Source organism: Callithrix jacchus, chromosome 17, assembly GCF_049354715.1.
Source record: "Callithrix jacchus isolate 240 chromosome 17, calJac240_pri, whole genome shotgun sequence".
Taxonomy (NCBI): Eukaryota; Metazoa; Chordata; class Mammalia; order Primates; family Cebidae; genus Callithrix; species Callithrix jacchus.
In genome coordinates, this window is record NC_133518.1 from 29,438,908 (window position 1) to 29,447,999 (window position 9,092).

Genomic DNA, 9,092 nt, shown 5'->3' on the forward strand with positions numbered 1-9,092 from the left:
GAAAAGACTGGAAGTCACTGTCATCAAAGTACTCTGAATTGATTTTTCTGCTTCTGCCTCCCTCCCTCGTCCCTGCCCACTCCACCTCTCTTAACCTTATCCTGCCACAAAGCTGTAACTGAGCCCCGTCTGTGGCATGGGATGAAAGTGTATCTCTAACCTTTCCTAATGAGGAGGTAAGGTGGCCACTACCTATGATATCTTGGAACATGGAAATTTTTAAAAACAACTTCCAACAACTTTGTAATACTGAAGTTTGGCAGTGCTATTTTTTCTACAAAGTTAGGACTTTTGCTTTATTTAATAGTGACAATGCTGAACCTCTGGTCATATAGGTCTGGTAAATTGTATCTGATAATCATGTTGGAGTTATAAAAGATTTCCAGAGGCTCATTAGCCATTCCTGATTAGAGTCCCTTTGGAATTTTCAAAGTTTTAATGTGAATTTCCTCAAATAAGTTTAACACTATCAATGCAAGGAGAAGGTTATTCCTCTTGTGTAAACCTTAACATTTTAAATTTATTTTATATTTCTTTGAATGGCAGTGAATCATATAATGTATGTCAGGCACTCTTTCATTCCTAATGTAACTCCCATAACTGATTCAGTAACTGCCCCTCCCAGCACTTCTGACAAATGGAAGCCATGAGAATCATCTGATAATTGGGAAGATGAAGGCCAAAGTTGGAGTGAAAAACAGAAGAGTAGGAGGGAATGGTGAGAGCCTGTATGTGCATGGATGTGTAGGTGTGTGCCCAGTGTACAAGAAAACTGGAAAGATGGAAGGAAGGAAGGAAGGAAGGAAGGAAGGAAGGAAGGAAGGAAGGAAGGAAGGAAGGAAGGAAGGAATGCAGGCAGGTAGGCCAAGTTGATGGCCCTGTGGTTAAGACTCATGGGGTTGGCCCACACACACCCATGGATCTGACTCTGCTTTGGTTTAGGAGACAATGATGTCAGTGTCCACCTAGGTGTCTATCACAAAGTTGTTTAGTGACTTGTTAAGCACCAGGCACCCTCCCCTTCAATCAACGTAAGGCTCTTCTGGATCAACTATCTCAGTGCCTGCTGCATGTAAAGAACTTGGGAAGGTGTGTGAATTTTTCTTTCCATGACAAGACCATTAGGTAAAAATAATAGAGGTATAGCAAGGCCTTAGCACCCCTGATAAGAGCAGGAGAGGAAGGAGAAAAAAATCATGTCTTCTTAAGGAGATAGGAAAGTGCAGTTAGCTCTTCTGGAAAGTCTGCCAAGGTCTTTGATGATCCCTATGGCTGTTAATTAACCAGTATCAATATTAACCAATTAACAGCTATGTGGGCTCTTGCATATCTGGGTAAAAGCTGTTTGATGTTAATGTCCAGGATTGTCTAGGGTTAGAACTGTGACCACCAAGTAATGTGCAGCCTGAAGCATGTACATTGGAAGTGATGTGAACATAGCTCACTGCAGCCTCAAATTGCCAGGCTCAAGTGATCCTCCTTCCAACTTAGCAGCCCAAGTAGCTGGGACATATGCCACCACTCCCAGGCTAGTTTTTGTATTTTTTGTAGAGATGGGTTTTTTCCATGTTGCCTAGATTGGTTTCAATCTCCTGAGCTCAAGCAATCCACCTGCCTTGGCCTCTCAAAGTGCTGGGATTATAGGCATGAGCCACCATGCCTGGCCTAATATATTGAGTTTGCTGGCTCTTTTCTGTGTTTTGATCAGTTTCACAATAATATGCCTAGGCTTCTCTTATATTTACATGCTTGAGGTTTACTGAGCCTCTCGAATCTGTAAATTTCTGTCTTTCACCAAATTTGGGAACATTTTGGCCACTATTTTTACAGTCTCTCTCTCCTCTTCCTAAGACTTCAATAACACATGTATTAGATTTTTTCATACATGTACTTGGAGTTCCGTTCATCTTTTTCATTCTTGTTTCTTTATTCTTCAGATTATGTAATACTGTTGTTCTGTCTTCAAGCTCAGTCATCTCCATTCTGCCAAGTGCATTCAGTGACTTTTTAAAATTTTTCAGATCATATATTAATCAGTTCTAGAATTGTCATCTGGTTATTTTCTATAGTTGCCATTACTCTGATAGGATTGCTTATCTTTCATTCACTGCAAGTATATTTTTCTTGACCTCATTGAGCCAGTTATAAAGGCTGACTTTAAAATCCTTGCAAAGGATTTATACCAAAATTTTATTCAATCCACCTACCTGACACATATATTTCCCTTAAAAAAAATGATTTGAGGGAAATCTAATCTAAATATGTCTCTCTCCCTTGCTCAAAATCCTTCAGTGGCTCCTTTGTACCCAAGAATATATTGAGACCCACCAAACTGATTTTAAAGGCCTCCAATCTACTTTGTCAACCTCATATTCAACTGGTTTTCTTTCTTTCTTTCTTTCTTTTTTTTTTTTTTTTTTTTTTTGACATGGTCTCACTCTGTTACCCAGGCTGGAGTACAATGAGTGGCATGATCTCAATTCTTGGCTCAATGCAATCTCTGCCTCCAGGGTTCAAGCGATTCTCCTGCCTCAGCCTCCCGAGTAGCTGGAATTACAGGCATGTGCCCACCACGCCCAGCTAATTTTTGTATTTTTAGCAGAGACAGGTTTCACCATATTGGCCAGACTGGTCTCAAACTCAAGACCTTAGGTGATTCTGCTGCCCTGGCCTCCCAAAGTGCTGGGATTACAGGCAAGAGTCACCAAGCTTGGCCATATCCAACTTTTTTTCTGCACAAAGAATGAGTTGCAACTATTTTGGTTTACTCCTGCTTTGTTTCCTATTCATTTAAAGTACCTATTTGTTTATGCCTCCTTGTTTTTATTATTTCTTTTCCTTTCCCCCTATGAAAAACTCTTTCTACATACTGAATTTCCAGGTTTTTCATCGAATTTCCAGGCTGTCATAAGAATTTCCTTCACTGCTATTCTCATCCCTTTGCTGCCTGAACTAATGTGGGCACATCAGTCACACGTGGCTTGGTGGCAAGTTGTCTACTTCTGTCTTGGATTATCTTCCTCCCTTGATGTAGGCCTTGCCCCTTCACTTGCCCTTAATGCACCTCTCACACACATCTTCAACATCCTGAAGCAACATTTGACATGGTGTTGGATTTTGCCCCTCTACATCAACAAGATTTCTTAAAGGCCGGTGGCAGGGTCAGAAACCTGAAATAGAAAGGTTTTGTTTTGCTTTACTTCTAGAAACTTCAGTTAAAATCGTAAGGAGAGAATTTAGGTTTATGGCCCTGCAGGTTGTCAGAGGCAAGTTCCAGTCTTGCCACTTTCTTCTCACGGATCCCACCCTTTCATTCCAGAAAGAAGACAGCCTCAGGTCCCAATGGCGGAGCTTTGAAGAGTCCAGGAGTGGGAATTTCTAGAATTTAGAATTGAGTGAATTTTCTGACATTTGAGTACAGGACCCAGGGGTTTTTGGAGAAGAACCTGGTCCCAGAGGAGCCTGACTGACCATAAAAATGAATCCTGCAGAAGCACTTGATTAAAATCTTAGTTGCAACAGATACTCATCTTGGATTTATGGAGAAAGATTCAGTCAGAGGAAATGATACGTGTATAACACTTGATGAAATTTTAAAACTTGCCCAGGAAAATGAAGTGGATTTTATTTTGTTACGTGGTGACTTTTTCATGAAAACAAGCCCTCAAGGAAAACATTACATACCTGCCTCAAGTTCTTAAGAAACTATTGTCTTCTGCTAGGTTTTGAGGTTTTTTTTATCTTGCTCCTCTAGCTCTTCCAATTTTGATGATAGGGTTTCAATTTTAGATCTTTCCTTGCTTCTCATGTGGGCATTTATTGCTATATATTCTCCTCTAGACACTGCTTTAAATGTGTCCCAGAGATTCTGCTACATTGTGTCTTTATTCTCGTTGGTTTCGAAGAACATCTTTATTTCTGCCTTCATTTCATTGTTTGTCCAGTCTACATTCAAGAGCCAGTTGTTCAGTTTCTATGAAGCTGTGCAGTTCTGAATTAGTTTCTGAATTCTGAATTCTAACTTGATTGCACTATGGTCTGAGAGACTGTTTGTTATGATTTCCCTCCTTTTTCATTTGCTGTCGAGTGATTTACTTCCAATTATGTGGTCAATTTTAGAGCAGGTGTGATGTGGTGCTGAGAAGAATGCATATTCTGTGGACTTGGGGTGAAGAGTTCTGTAATGTCTATTAGGTTTGCTTTGTCCAGGTCTGAGTTCAAGTCGTGGATATCCTTGTTAATTTTCTGTCTGGTTGATCTGTCTAATATTGACAGTGGGGTGTTAAAGTCTCCCACTATTATTGTGTGGGAGTCTAAGTCTCTTTGTAAGTCATTAAGAACTGGCTTTATGTATCTGGGTGCTCCTGTATTGGATGTGTATATATTTAGGATCAGTAGCTCTTCTTGTTGCATTGATTCTTTTACCATTATGTAATGTCCTTCTTTGTCTCTTTTGTTCTTTGTTGGTTTAAAGTCTATTTTATCAGATACTAGATTAAAGACTTAAACATAAGACCTAACACCATAAAAACCCTAGAAGAAAATCTAGGCAAAACCATTCATAACATAGGCATAGGCAAGGACTTCATGACCAAAACACCAAAAGCATTGGCAACAAAAGCCAAAATAGACAAATGGGACCTAATTAAACTCCAGAGCTTCTGCACAGCAAAAGAAACAATCATTAGAGTGAATTGGCAACCAACAGAATGGGAAAAATTTTTGCCATCTACCCATCTGACAAAGGACTTATATCCAGAATCTACAAAGAACTAAAACAGATTTACAAGAATAAAACAAACAAGTCTCTTCAAAAGTGGGCAAAGGATATGAACAGACACTATACAAAAGAAGACATATATGAGGCCAACAAACATATGAAAAAGTGCTCATCATCACTGGTCATTAGAGAAATGCAAATCAAAACTACATTGAGATGCCATTTCATGCCAGTTAGAATGGCAATCATTAAAAAATCTGGAGACAACAGATGCTGAAGAGGATATGGAGAAATAGGAAAACTTTTACATTGTTGGTGGGACCGTAAACTAGTTCAACCATTGTGGAAGCCAGTGTGGCAATTCCTCAAGGACCTAGAAATTGAAATTCCATTTGACCCAGCAATCCCATTACTGGGTATATATCCAAAGAATTATAAATGGTTCTATTATAAGAACACATGCACACGAATGTTCATTGCAGTACTGTTTACAATAGCAAAGACTTGGAACCAACCCAAATGCCCATTGATGATAGACTGGACAGGGAAAACGTGGCACATATACACCATGGAATAATATGAAGCCATAAAAAACAATGAATTTGTGTCCTTTGTAGGGACATGGATGAACCTGGAAACCATTCTCAGCAAACTGACACAAGAACAGAAAATCAAACACCGCATGTTCTCACTCATAAGCGTTTGTTGAACAATGAGAACACATGGACCCAGGGAGGGGAACATCACACACTGGGGTCTGTGGGTGGGGGAACTAGGGGAGGGACAGCAGGGGGTGGGGAGTTGGGGAAGGATAACATGGGGAGAAATGCCAGATATAGGTGATGGGAGGAAGGCAGCAAACCACATTGCCATGTATGTACCTATGCAGCAATCTTGCATGTTCTTCACATGTACCCCAAAACCTAAAATGCAACAAAATATATATTAAAAAAATAAAAGAAACTATTGTATGGGTGATAGGCCTGTCCAGTTTGAAATTTTCAGTGATCAATCAACTTTGGTTTTAGTAAGTTTCTGTGGGTGAACTATCTAGATGGCAATCTCAACATTTCAATTCCAGCGTTCAGTATTCATGGCAATCATAACAATCCCATGGGGGCAGATGCACTCTGTGCCCTGGACATTTTAAGTTGTGCTGGATTTGTAAATCACTTTGGATGTTCAATGTCCATGGAGAAGATAGAGATTAGTGCTGTTTTGCTTCAAAAAGAAAGCACAAAGATTGCATCTCATGGTTTAGGATCCATTCCAGATGAAAGGCTCTATCAAATGTTTGTCAATAAAAAACTAACAATGTTGAGACCAAAAGATGAGAACTCTCATCAGAACAGGAGTAAACATGAAGTACTAACTTCATTCCAGAACAATTTTTGGATGACTTCATAGATCTTGTTACCCAGGGCCATGAACATGAGTATAAAATAGCTCCAACCAAAAATGAACAACAGGCCAGTCACAGCAGCTCATGCCTGTAATCCCAGCACCTTGAGAGGCCAGTGCAGCTGGATCACATGAGGTCAGGAGTTTGAGACCAGCCTGACCAACATGGTGAAACCCCATCTCTACTAAAAATACAAAATTAGCTGGGTGCTGTGGCTCATGTCTGTGATCCCAGCTACTTGGGAGGCTGAAGCAGGAGAATCCCCTGAACCCAGGAGGTGAAGGTTGCAGTAAACTGAGATCACATGATTGTACTCCAGCCTGGGCAACAAAAGTGAAACTTCATCTAAAAATGATAATGAATAAACAACAACTGTTGTATACCTCAGAACGTAGAAGTTCAATGGTTACTTCTCTTTCCCCAGGAGAAGCCAAAAAGAAACATGTTGGTTTGCTGCATATTAAAGGAAGGAAAATGAATATGCAGAAAATTCCTCTTCTCACAGTGTGGCAGTTTTTCATAAAGGATGTTGTTCTGGCTTATCGTCCAGACATTTTTAACCCAGCTAATCCAAAAGTAACCCAAGCCATACAAAGCTTCTCTTTGGCAAAGATTGAGGAAATGCTTGAAAATGGTGAACGGGAATGTCTGCATAATTCTCCCCAGCCAGAGAACACTCTTCTACAACTGTGAGTGGACTATAGTGGAGGTTTTGAACCTTTCAGTGTTCTTTGCTTTAGCCAGAAATTTGTGGATTGGGTAGCTAATCTGAAAGACATTCTTCATTTCTTCAGGCATAGAGAACAACAGGAAAAAACAGGAGAAGAGATCGACTTTGGGAAACTTATCACAGAAACTTCTTCAGAAGGAACAACTTTAAAGGTAGAAGATCTTGTAAAACAGTATTTTCAAACTGCAGAGAGGAATGTGCAGCCCTCACTATTAACAGAAAGAGGGACGGGTGAAGCAGTACAAGAATTTGTAGACAAGGAGAAGAAAGATGCTATTGAGGACTTAATGAAATACCAGTTGTAAAAAACACAATGATTTCTTAAGGAACATCATATTGATGCCCTAGGAGATAATATCATGAGAAAGTACTCATTTCAGAGTAAGCAGACAAAAAATATCAGTGAAGATGATGAAGTCCGTGAGGCTATGAACAGGGCCAGAGCTCTCAGATCTTAATCAGAGGAGACTGTTTCTGCCTTTAGTATTGATGACCTTAAGAGTATAGATTAAGCAGAACAGGTGGCTAATGACTCTGATGATAGCATCTCAGCAGCAACCAACAACAAGGAAGAGGGCAAAGAGGAGAAAGAGGGCAAAATTCAGCATCAGAGGAGGGTCTCAAAGAGGAAGAGCAGGCACTGGTCTGGAGAGTTCTACTCATAGCAGGAATTCAAAGACCACTGTGTAAGCATCTAGAAATATGTCTATTATACATGCCTTTAAATCTATAAGACAGCAGCCTTCCCGAAATGTCACTAAGAATTATTCAGAGGTAATTGAGGTGGATGAATCAGGTGTGGAAGAAGACATTTTTCCTACCACTTTGCAGACAGATCAAAAGTGGTCTAGCACATCATCCAGCAAAAACATGCCCCAGAGCAAAGTATTGAAAGGGGTTGATCTTAAATCAAATGAAGATGACGATGATGATCCTTTTTATGACGTTAGTTCTTTAAGAATAAATAGTAGATAATATATTTAGTTGCACTGAGAAATTTGCAAGATACAGGAAAAAATCAAAACATTGCAAGCTAAGAGTTTACAGTTTGAGATTTTAAGTATGGCTTCCCTAGCATGACTCCATAAGTAAGAAATTTCTCAGCTCAAGGACTATGCAATAGCATCAATTCACCTTGGTTTTTAACCTGGTTGTTATAGTAAGAGCTAATATCATTCTTCGTTTTGTTTTGTTTTGTTTTGTTTTGTTCTGTTTTGAGAGAGAATTTCACTCTTGTTGCCCAGGCTGGAGTGCAACAGCATGATCTTGGCTCACTGCAACTTCCACTTCCCAGGTTCAAGTGATTCTCCTGCCTCAGACTTCTGAGTAGCTGGGATTGCAGGTGCGTGCTCCACCATGCCCAGCTAATTTTTTGCATTTTTATTAGAGACAACGGGATTTCATCATGTTGGCCGGGCTGGTCTCAAATTCTTGACCTCAGGTGATCCATCCGCCTTGGCCTCCCAAGGTGCTGGGATTACAGGTGTGAGGCACCACACCCAGCCCCTAAATATCATTCTTAAGTAAAGATTAAATCTACCATTTTACATTTCTGCTTCATGATCAAAAACTAAATTTAACTATGTAAATGGTTACATTTAGCCAAAGTTGAGGGAAAGAGCTTATAAAATTTTTAACCTCTTCATAATTTAATAATTTCCTAGAGGTTCTGGATTTCCTGAAAAGTAAATCTATGTGAACCTGTGCCTAAACTCACTATTTGTTACTATGTATGTTTTTTTCCAATGCTTCTTAAAAGACTGAATGATTAGAAGTATCTTATAGTTTGAACAGATATGTTTTTATTTTTAAAAAGTAGAATATCACAAAAAAAAAGTAAGAAGAACGCTTAGAGCATAAAGGCATGGATTGGAGAATAATATTTGATTATATAAGTATTATTTTCCTCCTCTCTTTTCCCTCAGGCCAAAAGAAACTTGGAGGCAGCATGAAAGGATTGGAGAGCACTGGATAAGGTTTGAGTTGCCACCAGGCCTGACCTACCCTGTCCCTAAAGAGACATCCAAGTGCTAGGGAAGTGGAAGATGTTTGGCAATGTAGGCCTGAGTGCGGCCTCCCTAAGTCCTGTACTCCAAGCAACTGTGCGATGTACTGTGAAACTGGGACACTTTTGAGAGTGCTATTAATAGTCACATAGAGACAACAGGCAAAAACTGGCAAAGTTTCCTGCAAACCAGGAGGTATAATCATCCTACGCATCCCCCAGCACGATGTGGGAC

General features: G+C 39.8%; 1 pseudogene; it reads left to right on the forward strand.

Moving 5' to 3' along the window:
• Positions 1-3,509: 3,509 nt before the first annotated feature.
• Positions 3,510-7,827, forward strand: LOC100384928 (double-strand break repair protein MRE11-like; annotated as a pseudogene).
• The last annotated feature ends 1,265 nt before the right edge of the window (positions 7,828-9,092 follow it).